At 37.3% G+C, this 23840-nt stretch overlaps 1 protein-coding gene and 1 pseudogene across 2 annotated transcripts in view; both read left to right on the top strand.

The window, feature by feature from the left end:
* Window positions 1-23840, top strand: part of SCN2A (sodium channel, voltage gated, type II alpha subunit) — a 177433-nt gene that overhangs the window by 36929 nt on the left and 116664 nt on the right. The gene's annotated exons all lie outside the window — the stretch shown is intronic.
* Window positions 18047-18833, top strand: LOC105547403 (annotated as a pseudogene).

The raw sequence follows: 23840 nt of genomic DNA, 5'->3' as shown, positions 1-23840 counted from the left end.
TGTCAAAATTCCAATGACATAACAGATTTTTTTTAAATCTTAAAATTCAGATGGAATCACAAGTTACCCCAAACAGCCAAAGGAATCTTAAGTAAAAATAACAAAGCTTGGTTGCATCACACTGCCTGATCTCAAAATACATTACAAAGTTATAGTGATCAAACAGCTTGGTACTGGCATAAAAATCAGCATACAAATGGAACAGAACCAAAAGCCCAGAAATAAATCCATGCATTTATGGTCAATCAACCTTTGACAAAAGCACCAAGAACACAAAATGGGAAACGAACTGTCTCTTCAGTAAATGATGTTGGTAAAACTGGGTATCCACATGCAGAAGAATGAAATTAGACCCTTAACTCACATTATATACAAAATCAACTCAAAATGGATTAACAACTTGCAGAAGACCTAGAACTGTAAAAGTACTAGAAGAAAACATAGGGGAAAACTCTTTGACATTGATACAGGCAAAGATTTTTTGAATCTGACCCCAAAATCACAGACCAAAACAAAAGAAACAATCAACAGAATGAAAAGACAACCTACAGAATGAAAGAAAATATTTGCAAACCATATGTTCAATAAGGGGTTAATATCTAAAATATGTAAGAAACTCCAACAACTCAATAGCAAATAATAATAATAATAATAACCTGATTACAAAATGGGCAAAGAACCTAAATGGACATTTCTCAAAAGAAGACATACAAATGGCCAAGAAGTATGTGAAAAAAAGGCTCAATATCACCAATCATCAGGAAAACACATATTAAAACTACAGTGAAATAGCACCTCACATTTGTTAGAATGGCTATTATCAAAAGAACAAAAGATAAGTGTTGGTAATGGTGTGGAGAAAACAAAAGTGTTGTACACTGTTGGTGGGATGTAAATTAGCCATTATAAAAAACAATATGGAAGTTCCTCAGAAAAGTAAATATAAAACTATTATATGTTCCATTATCTATGATCCAGTAATTATACTACTGGGTGTACACCTAGACATTCAAAGAAGAATTGGTACCAACCCTACTGCAACTACTTCACAAGATAGAGAAAGAAGGAATCCACCCTAAATTATTCTATGAAGTCAGTATCACCCAAATACCCAAATCAGGAAAGGACACAACAAAAACTAAAACTGTAGACCAATATCCCTGATGAACATAGGTGCAAAAATTCTCAAAAAAAATCTAGCTAAGCAAATCCAACAGTATATCAAAGAGATAATACATCATGATCAAGTGGATTTCATACCCAGGATGCAGGGATGGTTTAATGTATGTAAGTCAATAAATGGAGTACATCACATAAACAATTAAAAACAAAAATCATATGATCATCTCAATATTTACACTCTTGTGTTTATTGCAGCATTGTTTCCAATAGACAAGATATGGAATCAACCTAAGTCTTATCTAGATGAGGAAGGAATAAAGAATTGCACACACACAAAGAAGTACTCTTCAACTTTAACAAAGAAGGAAATTCTGTCACTTGTGGCAATGTGAATGAACCTGAAGGACATTAGGTTAAGTAAAATAAGCCAAGCACAGAACGACAAATATTGTGTGATGTAACTTATGTATGAAATCTAAAAAAATCAAACTCATGGAAACAGAAAGTAGAATGGTGGTTACCAGGGGCTATTGGGTAGGGCTGTAGGGGTGGAGGAATGGAAAATGTTGGTCAAAGGGTACAAAATTTCAGTTAAACAGTAGGAATACATTCTGGAGATCTTTTGTACAATGTAATGACTGTAGTTAATAATACTGCATTGCATATTCAAAAATTGCTAAGTGTAGATTTTAAATGTTCTCACCACCAAAATACAAATATCTGAGGTGGAGATATTAGTTTGATTTAATCATTTCACAATACAAATATCAAGTTGCACACCAAACATATATACAATTTTCAATTGTCAATTAAATATAATTGAAAAACTGAATATAATAAAATATTGGATTATTAGCTCTATCAGGAAATGGAGCTTTGAGTAACATGTTGCAGTTTATACTGATACTTTTAGCAACCAATCAAACATGGTGGTCAAGAACTTGGACTCAGATTCAGGTTGCCATAGCCCAAATTCAGGCTTCCTTACTCACTAATGTGTTCTTAAGCAAGTAATAAACTTATTTTGGCTTCCTTTGGTAAAATGGGATTAATCATTGTTCCTATCCTACACTTTATTATGAAGATTGAATTAATGAAATGTACGTGTAAAACATGTAAGACAGTTTCTGGCCTTAGTAACATTTCCACAAAAATGGTCATTATGATGATATTCTATCCTGTTACATTTATGGATTATTAGACAGATAAAATTTGACCTCATATGTGATCATTCTATTTTCCTTTATTCAAATGGAAAAAGAATGTCAATTCAACGTAGGGAGATGCTATATATATATAAATTATTACTTAAATTTATATGTTTATTAAAATCAAGTGTTTAAATTTATGTATTAACTTTTACATTTATAACATCTTATTTCTTCTGAAAACAACCAACACAACCCATTTCTTATCAGTGATCATTCAAATGGCCTTTTTATTCTTTCCTGAATTTCAATCCCAATTCTTTTCTTCTATTCTTTTTCAGCAGCATCTTGCACAGGGCTTTATTGAAAAGACTGAGGTGCTGAGGTGAATTTAATCTTCTCTGTTGTTTACTTTAATCTCTTCATCCATTTACTCTGACTTTTCTCCATGCTTAATATTATCCCTCTTGATTTCACAGCCTAACAATTTCTTCCTTGTTCTTGACCCCATCCTAGCCTTCTTATTTCAAAAGTTCCCTCAAGCAAGTTTCTCTTCATATTCTTAATTTCTTCTTCTTGATAACTCCTTTTTTATGCCTTCAAGCAAGTATGGCTCTCTCTCATGCTGAAAAATGTGCTCTTTGGTTCTGTTTTGCTCCTGTTTTCATTCGCTTAACAGTACATTTCAAACAAGTTTCGTGCACCTAATTCTTTTATTTCTTTACAACCCACCCATTGCTCATCCACTCTTACAACTGTACTAAAATTGTAATCTTAAATATGTATCATATCAGTATTTTGTAATATTAATATTTTATAATATTTAACATACTCTGTAATAGAGTTTTCTTCTTAATATTTTACTTCCTTTTAAAAAGCTTCAGCAAGTTACCATTGACTTTCGGCATTGTATTTGATACCTCTGGACTCTGGCCACTATCATCCTTTCTGTATTAAATCTGCAACTTGACCAAGGCAAGACCCTCCACGCCAGCCCAACTAATTTTCTCACCTGCTATTGTCCCAACCTGCTTTGCTTTCTCCTATAGGTCAGAGTCAGGTCCTGCTTGGGTTTGGGCCTTTGCTCATAATTTTCCCTTGCAATTGGAATATTCTTTCACTCCAGGCCAGCCTTTAAAGCCTAATGTAAGTACCACCACATCCATGAAGCCTCTGTACAGCACTTCAGATCTCAATGCTGTTAACCTCTTATAAACAAAAAGCAACATAGAATAAATCCTTGTTGGGAGCAGGAGTCAAAATACGAGTTGCAGTCTTGCATCTATCTCTTATTCGCTTGGCCAGTGACATAGCCTGATTAAAAACTCAATTTCTTCATCTAAAAGATGAGGATATTTATACCTCCCTGATCTACCTTTTAAGATTGTTGTACATGATAAGTAAAATACTGTGTATAAAAACATTTGTAAAATTTTTAAAAATCTGTTCAAGCTTGTCATCATTACCACAGGTCAATCGGGTACTACCTTGCTGTTTTGGATTGCTTTTGTACGTTGTTCTCTTATGTTGTTACCGGACTTGGTGTTATTATTTAAATTTCTCTGTGTTTATTTTGACAACCTAATTAGGTTTTGAATTCTTTGGAAGCAGAGAGTATGAATGGTATTATGAGCAAAGACCCAGAAGGAGCCACCTCCTAATTATTTTGGAGAGAATTATCTAAGAGGCATAATTGGACTTGTGCTTCTCATTAAAGTATGATTAACATCAGAGAAGCTTGCAATCTTCCTGATGGCCACATGGAGATAGTACATAGGAGATATTCAATAGGAATTCTGTCAACTGAAAGAGAGTCAGCAAGACAATGAAAACATAGTTAGCGTGTCTCAGCTTATCTAGCCTGGCTTGGTGTAACCAATATAGACTATGGAAAATAGGAAATAGACAAAAGGTAGTGGAGATTGGGCTCTTGTCATTTTCTTTGATTGAAATATAATTTCCATAAAATAAAATAGAGATATTTTTAAGTGTATATTACTTTGAGTTCTGACAAATGTATTCCCCTGTCTGGCAACTACTCCGATTAAGATGTAGAATATTTCTATCACCCCAGTACCCTTTTCCTGTCAATCCCTCCTTCCCCCAGAGACAACCACTGTTCCAATTTCTATTACCATAGCTTAGTTTTGCCGGCTCAAAAACTTCACATAAGTGGAATCATAAACAATGTAACTTTTTTCCTGGCTTTTGTCACTTAACACATTTTTTATTTTAGATTTAACCATTTTGTTGCATATGTAAGTGTATCATAACTTTTTGCTGTTGAGTAGCACTCTCCTATATAAATATGTTGTAATAATTTTTCATTTACTTATTGATGAGCATTTGAGTTGTTTCTAAGTTTTAACGATTATAAAAAAGTTTGCTATGAACATTCTTGCATAGGTCTTTTTGTGGGTGTATATTTTCATTACTCTTAAGATTGTCAGACTGGAAAAAGAGCAAAGTTCAATAGTATGCTGTTTTCAAAACATATTTTAAATATAACAGACAGGTTGAAAGTAAAAAAATCAGTAAAAGATATAGCATGCAAACACTAAGCAAAAGAAAGCTGATATGGCTATATGAATATCAAAAAAGTAGATTTTAAGACAAAGGATACTAACACGGATAAAAATGGTCATTTTATTTGGGAAAAAAGGCCAATTTGTAACAAGACATAACAATCTTAAAAGGGTATAACAAAGTAGAATTTCAAAATCCAAGAAGAAAAAAATGGCAGAACTAAAGTAAAAAGCAGAGAAATCTACAATAATTGTTAGAGATTTTATCAATTTTCTCTCAGTAGTTGCTAGAACAAGAAGACAAAAAATTTATATACAGAACTTAAATAACATTATCAATGATCAAACATGCAGACCTAACTGACTTTTATAGAATAGTATGCCCAACGACTTCAGAATATACATTCTTTTCAAATACACATGGAACATTCCACAGGTGGTGTTATGCTAGGCCATAAAATAAGTCACAATTCATTTCAAAGAGTATTTGACTACAATGGAATTAAATTAGGAATCAATTGCAATTAGATATCTAGAAAAGGCCCCATTTCTTCAAAATTAAGCAACAGACTTCTAAATAATGAATCCATGGATCAAAGAAGGAAATCACACACACACACACACACACACACACACAAAATAAAATGTGCTATACTGAGTGATAATTAGAATACAACATGTTAGGAATCTCTGCGTTCATGCCTTTAACCATTTTGTTGCCTCAAGAGCTTATTATTCAAATTAGCATTTAATTATCTTCAGATAAAATGAGAAAGAAGTTGGGCAAAATGTAGACAGAAGGTTGCGAATTACAGAAATTGCGGTCACAATCAGCCAATGTTTTAACTCTACTACAATTGTAACGAAGTCATTGGATCTTAGTTAAACCAATGGGAATAGATCCTTTCAAAATGCCAGTAAATAAAATGCTAAATAAACATTTTGTCAATTTTCTCCTGATAAATCTCTTATAGCAACATGCATAATGCTTCCATTTTCATCCAATGAAGTGTTAGTGAAAATAGTCCAGATAGTGTTAATATTGATAGAGATTATAACTAAGGAATAAGTTAGATGGTGATTAAAGAGTTGAATAAGCACTCAAAGAAAGTTGTGAAATCTCTGTTCTGAGATATGAGACCAAACCATCTGTCTCTGATTTTAGTTTAATCCTTAATGAATATAAGAAGCCTGACTAAATGATCTCTTGGGAGGCCCCCTTCCAAACACAAAACCCATTATTTTAATTTGCATTGGTTATAGTGCCAACGCAAAGAAAAGACACACTCAAGATCTTTTTTATAAAGTAGGGATTTAATTCTAAATTTTAGTTATATCTTACAATTTATAAATTCTTTAATGTTGAAAAATATTTTCTTTATAGAACTAAAACCATTCTCTCTCTCTCTCCCTCTCTCTCTCTTTCTCACTGTCTGTTTTTTTTTTATGAGAACCCAAAAGAAAATGCAGTTTATAATTTGTGATTATGATTTGAACTTTTCAAAAAATGTGTGAGTCATTTCTTGCCCTTTGATAATTTCCAAATGACGAGGCTCTGCTTTTGCTTTTAGAGATCAGTCTTCGTTTTTAATTATTTCCATATATTTTGGTTGGGAGTGAGAAAAATAAATGGAAAATGTCACTCATGAGTGTCAGTCTGGTAATGAATATATAGAATGCAAATGGTCACTTTACTGGGGGGAGACAGTAAGTTTTTCTGAGTCTTTTGCCCTTTTTCCTTCTCCAGCCTGCTGTTTTTTCTGTTTTCATTTGCAGATGAAACTGGTGCAGCAATATGGTGGGGTAGAAATCACATGAATCTGACATATGTGGGCTCCTGTATCTGTGCACATGGGTAGAGATGCTGTTCAAAATCCAACCATCTTATGAGTTCCAGCCATACTTTTAAAATTCACATGCATGAAGCTATACAAAATACTGTAAAATACAGAATCCAAAATATAATTTATTTTTGTATAAAATACTCCTTCTCAATTCATTCCTATAAGCAAAACTTGATATTTAATAATATTAAGAAAAAGAAGAAAATGAATTTAAAATATTTTATTTCTTTACAACACACAAAAAATGGTTTACTCCCAATAATCTGAATTTATTCCAATAGTATACTTATGGATTTAACCAGGAGAGGGATTATCCTTATTCTAAATAGGGGAGAAACAATTAAAAAAAAAAGAAGAAGAAAGAAAGGAAAAACCCCGGTGGTCAAGAGATTGAGTGAACCGAGGAACAGAGTGGTTATTTGTTCTCTGTAATGTATTAGGAATGACTGGAAGTAATGGAATATGCTAGAGAAGATAGCTACCCCTATATCGAATAGAAAAATACATTGCCAAAATACTTTTCACACATGAAAACAAACAAAAAACCATTTTGTACAAATACCTGATGTGTAGCTATATCATTTAATGGCTGCTATTGCCTAGTTTAAAAACAGTACCCTGGTTAAAAAGAGAATCCCTTTTCTAATCTTTTAAGATTTCAACAAACATTTCTAGATACTAAGGATAGGCAATATTTTGCCTTGTCTACTTCTCTGACGTCGAGCTGTTTCTAGTTGCTAAATTTGGCTGCTGTACTTTTCATATTCGTAAAGCCGTTCTTGGGCCCACCCTGCAGGCAGCCATCCAGGTTTGGATTTTTCCGGGCAGCCTGGGCTTGGCTATCCTGCTTTCATCATCCTCCTTGTGTGCTCAAGCCAAGGACATAGAATGGCAGAGAGCTCCCCTTTACTTCTGGTACAATTGTTGCTTCTCCGGGTCTGGCTTGGGCTCTGATCTTGACATTTATGTCACAGGTGTCACTGGTGAAACTGCTGTGAAACCAGATGGCAGGCCTAACTGAGGTTGGCAGCAACTGCTATTGTCCCCAGTGTCACTGCTACCTGCTCTACTTTCTTATTCCTGTTGATGTGCTACTGCCTTGTTTTATTTCATTTGTTCAGTGTTACTTACCTTCCAACAGGCCTTTTCAAACGTGAACACCATTCCGTAACTCTTCTGATGCATGAATTCCCTGTCGGACCCATTCATCTAGGGAGGCTCATGACTTGGCTAGATTCTCCACTTTTCTTCAGGGCTTCTGTTAAACCTCATTTCTTCAGTAAGTTTCTCCATGACCACTCTGCTTAAAATTGCAATATATCCTTCTCCTCCCCAACCCTGACATTTTTTCTCTCTTTTTCATACATTTTTTCCCCTGGAGCAATTAGCACCACATGTCAGAATCTATATTTGCCTTACATGGACATTATCTGTATCCCTCCACTGGGTTACCTAGAATATAAGCTCCACAAGGGCAAGGTTTTGTCTGTTTGGTTCGTTACTGTATCCCAAGTGTCTGGAAGAAGACTGGCCCTTAGTAGACATTTCAAAATTTTTGTTAAATGATTAGCTGGATTTTAATGCTGAAAGATTAGGCTTACTGTTTATGATTTGGTTTTATTCATTGTGCTTAGTACAATGCTATATGTAATAGCTTGAAAGATAGGAGAAAGGAGCATAAGTAGCATCTGTTATATATACTGGATATTTTACTTAAGGTATACCCTTTTTCTTTTTCCCAAGACAGTGTCTTGCTCTGTCGCCCAGGCTGGAGTGCAGTGGCGCGATCTCAGCTCACTGCAACCTCCGACTCCTGGGTTGAAGCAATTCTCCTGCCTTAGCCTCCCAAGTAGCTGGGATTACAGGCACCTGCCACCATGCCTGGCTAATTTTTATGTTTTTAGTAGAGACGGGTTTTCACCATGTTGGCCAGGCTGATCTGCCTGCCTCCGCCTACCAAAATGCTGGGATTGCAGGCGTGAGCCACCATGCCCAGCCAACTTATACTCTTTAATCCTCACAACAATCTAGGTATTTTGACCAAAGAACCACAGCTAGAAAGTAGGAGAGTAAGACGTAAACCAGTTTTGTCTGGCTCTAAAATTATTGCCTTTTTGTTGTTGTTGTTTTGCTCAGAAGAATTGGTCATGCCAAATAGTAGTAAGAGTTCTTCAAAATGAATGATGTTTCATAAAAAGGTGTAGCTAGAAACAGGTTGCCAAAAATACTTAGCAAAAAAAAAAAAAAAAAAGATTTGTGAATTAGCTTCCTAAAAAAAACAAAAGCAACAACTCCAAAAGAAGGAATTCCGAAGTTATTGGGCCATAGTAATCTTGTGTTAAGTGCCTGGCCCTCCAAGGTAACTAATTTTAATTTAAAAAAAACATGTCTGGACACATATTTTGACACGTTTTGCTGAAAATATATTTATAATATGAGCCCAACAAATACAAATACATTCATCCCTGGTGCTAAAAAGAGACAAGAAAACTACACCATAGCTCTTGAATGCTTTCTTCATTGTAGTTCAAGAAACTCTGATTAATTGCATTCTAAAAGTAAGCCAGATTTCACTGGTAAGATCTTTCCTTACTTCATCTTCTCCTTTGACACCTTTTGATTTGGTTGTACAAATGCAGGCTAGGCTCCATTACTACCACATACTTAGGACAACCCCACATGATGCAATCAGCGCTAGAGACTGGAAGGTTTTCATCAAGCCCAGTAAGCCCACAGTCAAAAGGGATCAGTCTCAGTCACTCATCAGGAAAGTAACATGTTCTGTGACCATCTTCTGGATGCTGAGTTATCTCTAATCCAGTTTATGTCAATGATCTTAAAAATTAGTTCCATTCTGGCCAGGCTTGGTGGCTCACGCCTGTAATCCCAGCACTTTGGGAGGCCGAGGCGGGCAGATCATGAGGTCAGGAGATCGAGAACATCCTGGCTAACACAGTGAAACCCCGTCTGTACTAAAAATAAAAATAAAAAAAATACAAAAAATTAGCCGGGCGTGATGGCGGGCGCCTGTAGTCCTAGTTACTCAGGAGACTGAGGAAGGAGAATGGCGTGAACCCAGGGGGCGGAGCTTGCAGTGATCCCAGATGGCACCACTACACTCCAGCCTGGGTGACAGAGCAAGACTCTGTCTCAAAAAAAAAAAAAAAAAAAAAAAAAACTAGTTCAATTCTGTCTTCATTTTTTCTTACTTAGTAAAAGACAATTTAATGTCCAGTGTTTTATTAAGGCAATCATAGACTCTAGAGGTTGAAAATATTTGGGGAATTACACATTCTAATTACTCAGATAGGCATCCTTACTGCAGTATCTGCTAGTAACTGAGGATTATTTCACATTAGAAAAATATTCATTTTTATGCAAATCTCAAAATTTGAACATTGTTACTTATAATTGTTAAAAAGTAAATTGAGAAACAATAAAATGTTAAAGAACTTATTTGAGCAAATGGTAATTCTTGAATCAGCTCCAAACCAAAAGTGGTTCTGAGGCCTCTTGAGAGAACTCAAAGAGAAAGCTTTTATAGGGAGAATGTGGAAATAAAGCAAAGGAAATATTTAATTGGTTACAATTACATAGTTGCCTTATTTGATCTATCTTGATGAAAAGTTCCTACTTATATTACTACATGAGTTGGCAACTTCTGATTGGTTAGCCTTAAGTTTCATTTATCTTTAGGCATTTAAGAAATAGTTCAAGTTGAGCTTTGTGTATATTTGCAAATCAAGCAAAGTTTAGGTCACTTCTGAGGGCCACTTGGATTTGTCTGCTCAGAAACTCTTCAAGTCTGGTCTGTTTTAATTTATTTCAACATATTTTATCAACATTTTGCTATCTATAACATTCATAGTAACCTTAGATCTGCCCTCTAGAATTGACAGAGGCTATTTCACCCTGAGGCTGTCTTCAATATGAGAGTTTGTTCAATGCTGCTTCTATTTGAAATCTTCTGTTATTCAGCTCTTTTACTGAGTGTCTACTTTCTGTAAGGCATTGCTTTATGTACTGCAAGAGTTACAAATTATAATCTTAGTTGAAGGCAATTACTTAAATGGAAAAAAAGGTGTGTGAAAAACAAATGTTCTTAAGCTTGAAAAAGTGAAAGGGTGTACCCAGCTGAAAGGATGTGAGAGTGTGCATGGAAAACGTATTTGAGATTTAAACTGCTATTGTCTCCTGGGTTGAAATGGTGTCATGGACTTCAGGTGGTGAAAATAGCTTAAACAATGCCACTGAAGTGGAAACACAGAGATCAGTGTGAAAATTTAGAAGACCATGAGCACATTATATTTTGTCTGTACCATAAGACACTGGTAGGGTAAATTAGTTCATTTTCATGCTGCTATAAAGAACTGCCTAAGACTGAGTAATTTATAAAGGAAAGAGGTTTAATTGATTCAAAGTTTGGCATGGGGAGACCTCAGGAAACTTACAATCATGGTAAAAGGCAAAGAGGAGGCAAAGCACCTTTTTCTCAAGGCGGCAGGAAGAAGTGCTGAGCAAAGACGGGAGAGCCCCTTATAAAACCATAAGATTTGGTAAGAATTCACTCATTATCACAAGAACAGCATGGGGGAAACAACCCCCATGGTTCAATTACCTCCACCTGGTCTCTCCCTTGGCACGTGGAGATTACGGAGATTATGATTTAAGATGAGATTTGGGTGGGGACATAAAACCTAACCCTATCATAGGGGTTGGTAAGAGGGAAGACTAGAAAGAAAAACTGCACTAGGCAAGGTAGCTCATGGCCATAATCCCAGCGCTTTGTGGGGCCAAGGCAGGGGGATCATTTGAGCCAAGAGACCAGCCCTGGCAACACAGCAAGACCCCATCTCTACAAAATGTTAGAAAATTAGGCAAGTATGGTGGTGTGCACTATAGTCCCAGCTACTTAGGAGGCTGAGATGGGAGGATCTCTTGAGCCTGGGAGGTCAAAGTTGCAGTGAGTCCTAATCACAACATTGCACTCCAGCATAGGCAACTGAGCAGAATCTTGTGAAAAAGAGAGAAAGAGAAAAAGAAAAAGAAAGAAAGCAAGAAAGAAAGGCAGGCAAGAAGGAAGGAAAGAAGGAAGGAAGGAACGAAGGAAGGAAGGCAGGCAGGCAGGCAGGCAGGCTGAAGCATTCTTTAAATGCCTGGAAGAGGAATCATAGTGACGAGAAAACTGAGGCTCTGAGAGTTGAGCCTCACTCAAGGTCACTGAGTTACTAAATGGCAGAACTGGATTTCAATCCCAATAATTTGATTCAAAACCCATACTCTTTCCCATACACCACATTACCTAGGAGGTGTCCCAAGAGTTCTGAAGGGGGAGATAGCTTCCAGCTTAGGAGATGAAAAGAGTCTTCTTAGAGCAAATGGTATTTGAGTTAATTTTGACGAGTTAATATTGAATTCATTGGTGGAGATAAGGAAGACAATTCATTTCAAATGGAAGAAACTGAGCAAAGATACAAAAGGGAGAAAGTAGAGAGATTGGGAACAGAAAATAATCGTTGGTTGAACACCGTCAAAAAGGTATAAAGGATGGAAAGGAAAGCTAAGATCACAGCACAGAAGGATAATGTATTTGAAGTTTTAATTGGACTTAAAGTTTTTAGACAGATTATTATATAACTACAGCCAAGTTTTTAAAAAATTATATTAGTAATTATATATAAAATGGATGAGAAACAAACTGAAGAATAGAGATCATCTGTTTACGGTAGTCCAGTTAATTATAGTAATAAAATCTTGAAGCTGGATGTTGGCAATGGAATGAGAAGGGAAGAGATAGATACGTAATTTCAGAAGCACAATTCACAGAACTTGACAGAGATTAGTGTAAGGAGGAGGGAGATAGAGGACATTAATTCTGTGATATGGTTTGGTCGTGTCCCACCCAAATCTCATCTTGAATTCCCATGTGTTGTGAGAGGGACCCAGTGGGAAGTAATTGGATCATGTGGGCAGGTGTTTCCCATGCTGTTCTTGTGACAGTGAATAAGTCTCATAAGATCTGATGGTTTTGTAAAGGGGAGTTTCCCTGCAGAAGTTCCTTTTCTTTGTCTGCCACCATTCAAGAAAGATGTGACTTGCTCCTTCTTGCCTTTTGCCATGATTGCGAGGCCTCCCCAACCAACAGGTGGAACTGTAATTCCATTAAACCTCTTTCTTTTGTAAATTGCCCAGTCTTACGTATGTCTTTATCGGCAGCGTGAAAACAGACTAACACATTCTGTAAATTTGAATGCAGGAGATAGAACCTTTAAAAGAAATGGTAATTTGTCTTGGAAGGTCTATGTTTATCTGTACTATGTACTCAGACTATTGTAGAGCCTGGACCATAGAAGGTATGCAATACAATTTTTATCTATGTACTCAATCCCTACTCTGTGCCAGGGATTGTCTTAAGCACTAGCAATAGAGTAAAAAGAAAAGAAAAAAGTCTTGTTCTCAATGGTACAATAAACCTCATGTTGCTTCACCCAAACCAGATCACCTCAGTCCCTTTTATTGTTATCTCTGTGTTCCTCTTCTGGCAGGTGAATGTTTCTGCTTTTAAAAATCTGTACCTGTGTCTTGCTTTAGAGAACTGTCTTCAGATTATTTGAGACATTTTTTCCACTTCAGTACAAAGTCTGAAGTGCCGGGGAGTTTACGTGCCCCCACCCATATCCTTAGCCAAAGACTGACTATTGCAGTCTTATGAAAGTACAGATCCCTTGCTTCATATAGGGACAAACTCAAATACATAATTTGTACTCCAAAGTTGTCCTGTGGGATCATAATAAAGCCACCTTCTGTAGGGCTTTGCTGGGAATTACACCTTAGCTTGGCTCCTTCCCCATCCAGACCTGTAGCTTTACCCACTCCTTTCCTGATTGATCTTAGGAGTACTTCCTTAACTAATCACTTTCCGATTAAGCCACATCTCAGTGCCTGTCTCTGGGAGCCTGACCTAAGACATGTAGTTTACGTTGCAATGTAATGTACAAAGACAAATAATAAACAGTATAAATAATTATTAATAAGTTTCATACTAGGCCAGTCATGTTGCCTCATGCCTTTAATCCCAGTCAGTTGGGAGGTGAAGGCAGAAGAATTGCTTAAAGCCAGGAGTTCAAGACCAGCCTGGCCAACATAGCAAGACCCTCATCTCTACAAATAAAATAAATTAGCCAGGCATGGTGGCATGTGCCTGTAGCTCAGGCTACTTGGGATGCTGAGGTGGGAGGATCACTGGAGCCCAGGAAGTCGAGGTGGGCTTTGTGAGCTTTGCCACTACACTCTAGCCTGGGCAACAGAGCAAGATCCTATCTCTAAAAAAGTAGATTTTATATTAGGGGAAGTTAAAGTTATAGAGGAAAATAAGGAAGGAGATGTGGTTAGAGTGTGTGAAAGTGTGTGTGTGTGTGTTCAGTTGTAGGGGATGGTGTTCAATTTTATATAGCATGGTAAGGGAAAGCATCACTGGGAAGGTCCTATTTGAGTGAAGACTAGTAAGTGCTAAGAGAAGGAGTCATGCAAATTTCTGGGAGGAAAGTATTTCAAGCTGAGATGAAAGCAAATGCAAAGCCATGAGCTGGGAGTGTGTCTGGAGTGCTTGGCAAGAAGCAGCCATGTGAGAAAGTACAGGGCAGGAGACAACATGAGAGAAGGAAGTGAGGTGAGTGGGCAGACCTTCCTGGCCAACAGAAGCCATGGTTCACACTTTGACTTTTCCTCTGAGTAAATGGAGAGTCACTGTAGAGTTCTGAGCAGAACAGTGACGTGACTGTTTTAGCATTTCAAAGAAATCCGGCTACTACATTGAGAATAAACTGAAGGAGGCCAAAAATTAAGCATGGAGACCAATTTAGAAATTATTACCAGGGCTGGCTTCATGGGCAGTCACACAAGGCTCCGTGTTAAGAAGGGCCCCACACACGGGGCCTAATGCTCTGCAGTCACCATCTTGATAATTTTAATAATTTGTGTTTGGCCGGGCGCAGTGGCTCAAGCCTGTAATCCCAGCACTTTGGGAGGCCAAGACGGGCGGATCACGAGGTCAGGAGATCGAGACCATCCTGGCTAACACGGTAAAACCCCGTCTCTACTAAAAAATACAAAAAACTAGCCGGGCGAGGCTGAGGCAGGAGAATGGCGTAACCCCGGGTGGCGGAGCTTGCAGTGAGCTGAGATCCGGCCACTGCACTCCAGCCGGGGCGACAGAGCGAGACTCCGTCTCAAAAAAAAAAAACCAAAAAAACAAAACAAAACAAAATTTGTATTTGAAGTTAGGTTTTGTAAGTGAAAGGCATGGGACTATGGAGCATGTTCTGGGTGCTCAGTGTCTGGTACTTTCTGCTGTGGATAGGTTTAACACCACCTGCACCCCTGCTCCCTGCCCAGGCCACTCAGTGTCCTCTTCTTCACCTTTTCCCTGAAGCTATTGCCACCCTCCAACAGGGAGAATACTGGGTTGCTGGTGGGAAGATGTCTGTGTTCTGCTGCCCTTAAGCCTGTTGGGGATTTGGTCACAAGCTCAGGTCAAGTTGCAGTTAGGAATGCACCTGAGGCTGGAAGTGCTAAGGCAAGTGAGAGACTCAGTGGGAGACAGCTTCTCATCCACCTCTAATTCAGGTGTGTCAGGTGCAGAGTTGCAATGCTTTGGGGGGTTGCCCTTCCACCAGTTTGGGTGGCAGGCTCATGGGAAGGGTAGATTGACTTCTCTGACCTCAGTTGAGGGCAGGTTGCTTCAGTCCAGCAACTGGTGGGAAGGGGAATTTGGCAGTGAGGGATGGGGGCAGACATTATCTTCTGCTCTGAATCAGGGACACTCATATGGCTCTATGTTTGCCCTACAAGTGTCTCCCTGCTCCAATGAGTACAACATTAAATAGGAAATAAAAACCATCAGTAGACAGTTTGCATAAATAAGAAAAAAGCTATGTTGTATAATCTTTTAATGGCCCCTTTTTCCTGCTACTTAAACAAGTGTCTCCCTCTTTTTTTTAGAGATGGGTCTTGCTATGTTGCCCAGGCCGATCTCCAACTCGTAGCCTTAAGGAATCTTCCAGCTTCAGCCTTTGCAGTAGCTAGGATTATAGGTGCAAGGCACCACTTGCAACTGGGGCCTCAATGTTATCAGTTTTGCATTGTACTTCATAAATTACTGGCCCTAACAATTGCAGTAATCTAAGTGAATGATGGTGTCAACTTGAACAAGTGTGCTAATGGTAGAGGAGGTGAGAAATGATTGGATTCAGGATATAATTTGAATATAGAACAGAAAGGTCACTAGAGGTTATGACGTAGTGTATGAGAGAGAGAGAAAGGAATCAAGGATGGCTGTAAGGTTTTTTACCTGAGGAACTTGACATTATTTGTTAAATACATAAATGATGTGTCCTGTTATGTATCTGTTCCTGAAGCACATTGGCTGGTAATGAAGATGCAGCGGCAGAAGCAAATCACAGAGGTATTTCCTAGAGGTAGAAATATTAAGACTTGGTGACAGAGATCATAAATTAAAGGAAGGGGAGTGAAACAACTAAGTCAGAAAAAAATATTTCTAATTCAGGAAAAAATAAGAAAAATGAAGGAAATGGAAATATTTAAGAAATGGTACCAATTTCTAAGGAAGATAAGTTCAGTTTTGGAAATGTCACTTGAGGCTCCAAGAACCCACAGCCTAGGAGACCTTAGCTATGGGTTGTTGGGAATATGTGATGGAATCCTGAATCCTGATCCTAGCACTCAGGACTAGGGATCTGTGTTGAGGGCATCATGTAAGTGTAAGATAGAGTCACAAGAATGGTTAACTCATCAAAAAATGAATATGAGGAGAGATGTATACAGTATTGCAGAAGAGAGTTCCTGGTAAATGTGTAAGCTCCTCTTCCATGACTGGGATAAGAGTACATTCATTATGGGGCATGTGAAGGTATTGAGAAAACAACTTCTGTTTTCCAGCAGAGGTTAAGCTAGCCCCATAATAGCAATAGCAAGATTGTAAGGGGAAACTATGTTATTTGTATTGGGTCACAAATTTGTCTAATAGCAGTGAACCTGTGGGATTCTACAAACATCTTAGGTATAGAAAGGGATCCAGTGACTTTTAGGAAATCAGACTTATATCATATTTCCCTTCTCAACTTGCAGCTCAATGGTGCACTTCTCACCCTGGGGGAAAAATGGAACATGGACTATATTTAGTATTTGAAATCAGACACATATGAATTTAAACTCCAGCTCAGTGTGGCAATGGCAAGTTATTCAACATCCATATACCCTGATAACTCCTACATTTGAAAAGTGACAACAACACTACTTCCTTCACAAATAATGCAAGGATCAATGAGATAACAAATCAAGAAGCTAGTAGTGTGCCACAATTTAGTTAGTGTTGACATTACACGAAGAGATGAGCCCACGGTCTCCTATGCTCTCCTTGCCTCCTCTCTAGTTCTCTCTCTCTCTGTTTCTCTCTCTGTCTCTCTTTGTCTCTCTATCTCTCTCTCTCTCTCTCTCTCACACACACACACACACACACACAGGCACACACACACACACAGGCATGCATACATACACTTTGGAATGTAGCTATTTTTTGAGCATTGTTTTATTATTATTATTATTATTTCAAAGACTTTCTGATCCTGGCTCTACCTGCTCATTCTGACATGGGGAAGATGCCCAGACACTCAGATCTACCGTTCCACTGAGGAGTTTAGAGGCTGCTTTTTTCTCCCCCATAAAAGAGAACAGGGACTGAGGGATAAATTTTAGGTAGAAGTCTTTGATGAAAAGAAGAAATGAGGAAAACTGTGCTAGAAATATTCAGGTATATCAAACAAGTAGAAATACCTCACCCTCATAAAGAGAACCATATCCTAGAAATTTTCTTTCTTACTGATTATTAAAATCCAGAATTAGAATTCTGTGATTCCAGCATAATCCGTCCATGAAAAATAAACTACTACGTAATCAGATTAGAGATGGCCTTCCTGCTGATGAGCCATTTAGAGAGGTTTGAATGAGTTCATGGAAGTCTACTAACATGCACTTAATACATCTGAAGATTTTAAAAGGTTGTAGTAATGTATTGCCAGTCTACCTACAGTAAAATAAAAATGCCTCCATTAAAATATATGTATATTTCTTTTATATCGTTAACTTATTTTTCCTAGGAAAGTTAGATGTAAAGTGATTATCTATACACTGAATTATATTTCCCGGAGATCATCACAGGAAGATTTGTATGCATTTCTGTTAAAGAAAAGCAAAATGTGTCTTAGAACATAACAGTCATTTAATGGAATATCTATACTTTAAAAAGGAATGTTGGTCAAGCAATTTGAACAAGATAAAGATGGAACCAGGGCTGGGTGTGGGCAGTAGACTGTTCCACCAGGAGCCAAAGATGGTAGTGAATATATACTTGACATCAGTCACCAATGACGACCTAATGCTACGTGACATACTGGCCTGGATCAATGAGTCTCCTGAAGTTGAATTTGACAAAGATAGAACAATTGTGCTCAGGGGCTGCTTATTTTCACTTTTTGGTCATTCTGCTCCCTGGCTCCATTGCCTTAAAGAAGGTGAAATTCTATGAATACATCCAGAACTTCGAAATACTACAAGCAGTATTTTCAAGAGAGTGGGTGCTGACAAAGTGATTTCTGTGGACAATTAGTAAAAGGAAAGTTTCAGGACAATTTTGAATTCATTCAGTAGTTTAAGAAGTTTTTTCATGCAAACTACAATGAAAAAGACTATAACCCTGTGGCTGCCGGACAAGGTCAAGAAAGTGAAGTGGCTCCCTCCATTTTGTTGCTCCAGTTCTGGATAAACCGAAGTAACTTCTCAGCTCTGGCAATCCAGCTCCACGGAGGACCATTTCCACAAATAACTGCAGCTTCTAAGGCTGGCCCCAGGGTGGTATAAAAGAATCCTGATGCAGGCAGTAGGAGTGCTGCATGGTCAAACTGATGCTAGCAGGTCAGTGTACTGAAACTTGCCATTGAAGGCTTGGAGAAAGAGATTTGTACTTCAGAAAGCTAAGGAACAATGAATTGATTTGCCAGCAGAACAAGGGGAACAATGACCCCGTATTGCAGTGGACTGTAGACATTCTCTATGCCACAGATGAAGACTTCGTGATATCCGATGAAGGGGGCCCACAGGAGGAACAAGAAGAGTTTTAACAACCTGAACCAGCAGAGCCTTATCCGAATTTTGCACTCCAAATCTTGTACTTAACTGTTAAACACTCTCTTTTATTATTCTTAGAAAACTCACTAGTTTCTTTTTATAAGCATAAAGTACCTCTTTTTAGAGTGCACTTTGCAGAGTTTCACTCCTTTTCTGGTGAGTTTGAGTTAGGAGCTTTTACTGTGCGGCAGAGCAATGATAACATCTAGTTAGTTCACCTGGGAAACAAAGAGGCTGACCATGGGGCTCACCATGTGCGTGTAGGTAACACTGATTGCTGGAGAAGGTGTTAGGTAATATGCTGAGGTGGAGACCTCGGTACAGAAATGTAAAGACTGAGTTGAATTTTAACCTAATGGGAAACCTTGGTAGAGAATTTTGTAATAAGTTAATGCCTTAAGAGTATTTAAAATATGCTTCCATATTCAAAATATCAAATGTAACACATCAGGACATCTTATGTGTTTGACATTGTATGTTGGAAGGAAGGGCCAGACCTCAGAACCTTTGGAACCTGGGTCATCACAGGCCTTACAGGGCTACTTGCAACCTCACAGGCCTAGACTTTGGCCCAAAAGGAGAGTTCTAAAGGTTGCTCTGTAAAGCCATTTGGGGTCGTTGACAAACTGCATCCCTGCTAAAAAGCAAGAGGCATTGTTGCCTGGATGAACACAAGGTGTGTTTCAGCCCTGAGATTTTTGGGTTGAAGAGCTCTATTTTCATTGAGGATTTCTCTGGGAATTTTTCCAATTATCTCTGAAATTTCTATGTATTACGCTTTTTTGGGAAATGAGGTGTGTCCAATTCTTTCATCTAACAGCACTTTTGGGGATTTCCTCACATCTCTGAGATTGAATGGAGGTTGTTTCCCATTTTACCATCCTTTAGTTTCACATTTAACATGTCACCAGTGGTGAATCCATAGAGGTCTGCAGCAAACTTGATCCTTGCCTCATTGGAGGAAAGAATTTGGCTGAGGGGAAGAAGTAGGTTTAAGGCAGAGGGGGAGACCGAGACAAGTTTTAGAGCAGGAGTAAGAGTTCATTAAAAAGTTTTAGAGCAGGAACAAAAGGAAGTAAAGTATACTTTGGAAAAGGCCAAGCAGGCAACTTAAGAGATCCAAGTGCCCTGTTTGGTCCTTGACTTGAGGTTTTATACATTGGCCTGGTTAAGGCATTTGCATTTCTCCTCCCTTAATTTTCTGTTGGAGCAGGCTGTACACATGTGCAGTGTGACCTGCCAGCACTTGGGAGGGGCGATATGTGCAGTGTGTTTACTGAAGTGTGCATGCTCACTTGAGGCATTTTTCCTTTACCAGTAGATTGTTCCTGAGAAGGTCATATACCAGTTAAATTCTGCCATTTTGCCTCTTAATGTGCATGCTTGAGCCCACTCACCCAATTCCTGAGATCTTATCAGGAAGCCTCTGATCACCAGCTTCAGGTGTTTTTTTAATCCATTGGGGGACTGTCTTTATCTGGTGCTGACTAAGACCAATTATTATTTTAGACAGTTTAATAACCACCTGACCATCACCTGATGGTTGCCTGACATTCCTGAGGGAGGGGCTCTCTCTCGCCTTGCTCATGTCTGCCTAACTACTGTAACATTGCTTCTCTTCTCTGCTCCCCTTGCCCACTAGGGACACCTCTTTGGGTTCTTAAAGTTTGCAGCTTGGAGTGGGAAGTGCAGCAGGCAGGTGGGCACACTGCAAGTTCTTTGTGGACCTCTGGCAAAGGGAGTAAGCAGGGAAGGCTATGGTTATCTCGGGTTCTGCAAAGTTGGGGTGTTTTTGGTATCTGCTGTCCACAGCTCTCCAGTTCTCTGAATACTTTATCAGTACACTAATCTCTTAAGAGACAAAATGTATTGTGTGTTACTAAATGTTCATTTTCTTGTACAGAAAATACAGTACCATGTCTGAATTATTAATATTTAAACTGTGTTATTCCTTAACTCTCCCTCATTAGATTTGTGCACAACCTATTCCGTCTTTTTGTTTGGCAAAAGTTTGCAAAATACGTGTCACTCACTGAGATTGTTCAGCCCCTTTGTGTCTGGCGATAGCTTGTCCTAAAATGTGTGTAAAAAGTAAACAGTTGATAACAAAATTGTTTAATGGATGCTCTGTGTGGAATTGAGAGAAAAATCCAGATTCAGTGATTGACAGTGCCAAAAAATGCAAGTAAATAGCCATTGTTCCAATGACAGTGGTGCTATTTCTTTTTTTGTGGTTTTTAGACTTTTGTTACCTAAAATTCTGTTTTATTAGCAACTCATTTTCCACCTGGTGGTTCTTGACAGGCCTTTTTTTTTTTTTTTTTTTTCCTATTTTAAGTAGTTTCTAAATAAGTTTTTTTTTTATTTCAAGAAAGAGAAAAAAGAATATTGCTCAATGCACCTAATATAAAAGTATAAAAAATAAGTTAGTTTCATATTGGAACTAAACCTAGCATTTAAAACAAAAACAAAAACAGCTTTTCTGACCAGTAAACACTGAACTTGAGTTTTTCATATTCTACTGTTCTCTGTTTCTTCTCTGCAGCAGAAAAACATGAAAGTCTGGTTGTTCAGAACTTTCTCCCCATTATGGAAATTGTTAGTTACAGCAATGCGCTAGTGGATTCAGGTTAAAAAGAGAAGGATACATATACATGTGTGTGTGTGTGTGTACATATGTGTGTGTATATATGTGTGTGTGTGTGCATACATACATATATATATATATCACAGCAAGTAACAATCGAAAAGCTGATACGAAAATAGACCTGAACCTATGAAATAAGCTAGAAAATCTGAAAAATGTATCTTCAAATAATTTTTAGCAGATCTTTTCTTAGTTCATGTTTACATTACTGTAATGTACCAAAGAACCCAAAAAACTATAATTGTAGAACAGAACTTAAAAGACCACTTCCAGAAAAAGAGACATTCCTTAGTGTTTCTTAGCTTTCTTAATTCTTGAGCACAAAATTTTCTAAGTTTTTGAGTACTTATCCACAACCATTAATTATAATATAAACTAATATAAAATTATGTCCTTATCTATGAAATGTAATAAGCCATTTTCTTAGTATAAATTTATTTCTAGAGCATTTATTATGAATGTGGATATTTGCTATTACCCTTATTTTTTAAATTGTCTTATCTTTCATTTTTTTTGCTGATGTCATCATGTATAATAACATGATTTTAAGAAATTTTAATTTAGAAAAAATATATTCCTCTTGTATAAATGAGAAAACTAAAGAAGAAGAGTATTGAAAGGAAAACATTATAGGAATATCAGAATTTAGAATCCCAATTCTTAACATTTTTTATTTTCTGACTACTTCAAATAATATTGTTTGCCTTTCTCATTATTCATGGATCTTCCAAATATAGTGTCTGGCCTTAAAAGTTGTAACACAAAATCTTCTGTCTGAAATATAGGGCAACGGAATGAAATTTGAAACCTTCACGTAATATATGCCATATAGAACTCTCATAAAATACCAGTTTGATGTGATAACAAAGGTCAGAACAAATGGAAGAAAAACTAATGTATGATTTTTGAAAACCTTATCTTGGGAAATGAGAAATAGACTATAATTCTTAAATCTACATTACACAAAAGTATCTTTGATGTGAAAAAATATTCAGTTGTTGTTCTTTTGACGTCTTACATGTTTTGGTAAAACATTTTGTGTTCACCCTTTTAAATATTCCAAGATACACTCACTGGCTAGAATCAATGGGAGAGAAACAGGTGACCCTATAACTAATATAATGTTAAGGAAACTGCACATATCTTGGTATGTTTCTGATAGTGCATAATTCCAGAAAATGTCTTAAGCATTGAATAATTGTCAGAAACATGGAATCCGCGGCCTGCAAGGATGAGTTCCACATCTGACCCTACTCTTTCTAGTTGTGAGAACTTATTTGTATTTTAAATTACTGAATTTCTTGATGCCTCTGTTTCTTCATGTTTCTTTATTTTTTAAATTGACCATAGTTGTACATATTCATGGGGTACATAGTGATATTTCAATACATATAACATATACTGATCAGATCAGGGTTATTAGCATATCCATCATCTCAAACATTTAGCATTTCTTTGTATTGGGAACATTCAATATCCTCCTCCTACCTATTTGAAATTCTGTAATATTGTTAAGTATAGTCATCCTAAGTGGTATAGAAGCTATAACTTATTTCTCATGTCTAGCTGCAATTTTGTATCCTTTAACAAATCTCTCCCTATCCTCCCCAGCCTCTAGTATCCTCTGTTCCATTTTTTACTCCTTCCTCATGTTTTAAAGGGAGATGATTACAGTATCTATTTCATTAAGTTGCTATAAGGAATAAACGGTTTCATACCTCTTAAAATAGTGCTTGACAAAAGTAGGTACTATGTGTATATTTTTATTTAAAAAGTAAATACTATGTGTTATTATTATGACTAATCTCCTCCCAAAAATATGTTTGGTAAATCATCTCATAAATTTTTTATTCTTAATTTATTTTGAATTAGAATCATTTGTATAACAAGTTGGTATATTGCTGAGCACATCTGTAAAGTGAAACCTGAATATAGATTTGATAATTGAAGCTGATGCTCACCATAGAAATCTATGAAATATTGTGTGCTTGATTGCAGTAGGGCAACTTACTACGGGGAAGGAATCTTCTCTTTTTTTGCTTGTTTTTAATCTAACTTTAAAATCTTTTATTATTATTATTATTTTTATTATACTTTATGTTGTAGGGTACATGTGCACAACATGCAGGTTTGTTACATACGTATACATGTGCCATGTTGGTGTGCTGCACCCGTTAACTCATCATTTACATTAGGTATATCTCCTAAATGCTATCCCTCCCCACTCCCCCCACCCCACAATAGGCCCCAGTGTGTGACGTTCCCCTTCCTGTGTCCAAGTGATCTCATTGTTCAATTCCCACCTATGAATGAGAACATGCGGTGTTTGGTTTTCTGTTCTTGTGATAGTTTG

Source organism: Mandrillus leucophaeus, unplaced genomic scaffold (assembly GCF_000951045.1).
Source record: "Mandrillus leucophaeus isolate KB7577 unplaced genomic scaffold, Mleu.le_1.0 Scaffold389, whole genome shotgun sequence".
In the NCBI taxonomy this organism is placed as follows: domain Eukaryota; kingdom Metazoa; phylum Chordata; class Mammalia; order Primates; family Cercopithecidae; genus Mandrillus; species Mandrillus leucophaeus.
This window is presented reverse-complemented; position numbering and strand designations above follow the sequence as displayed.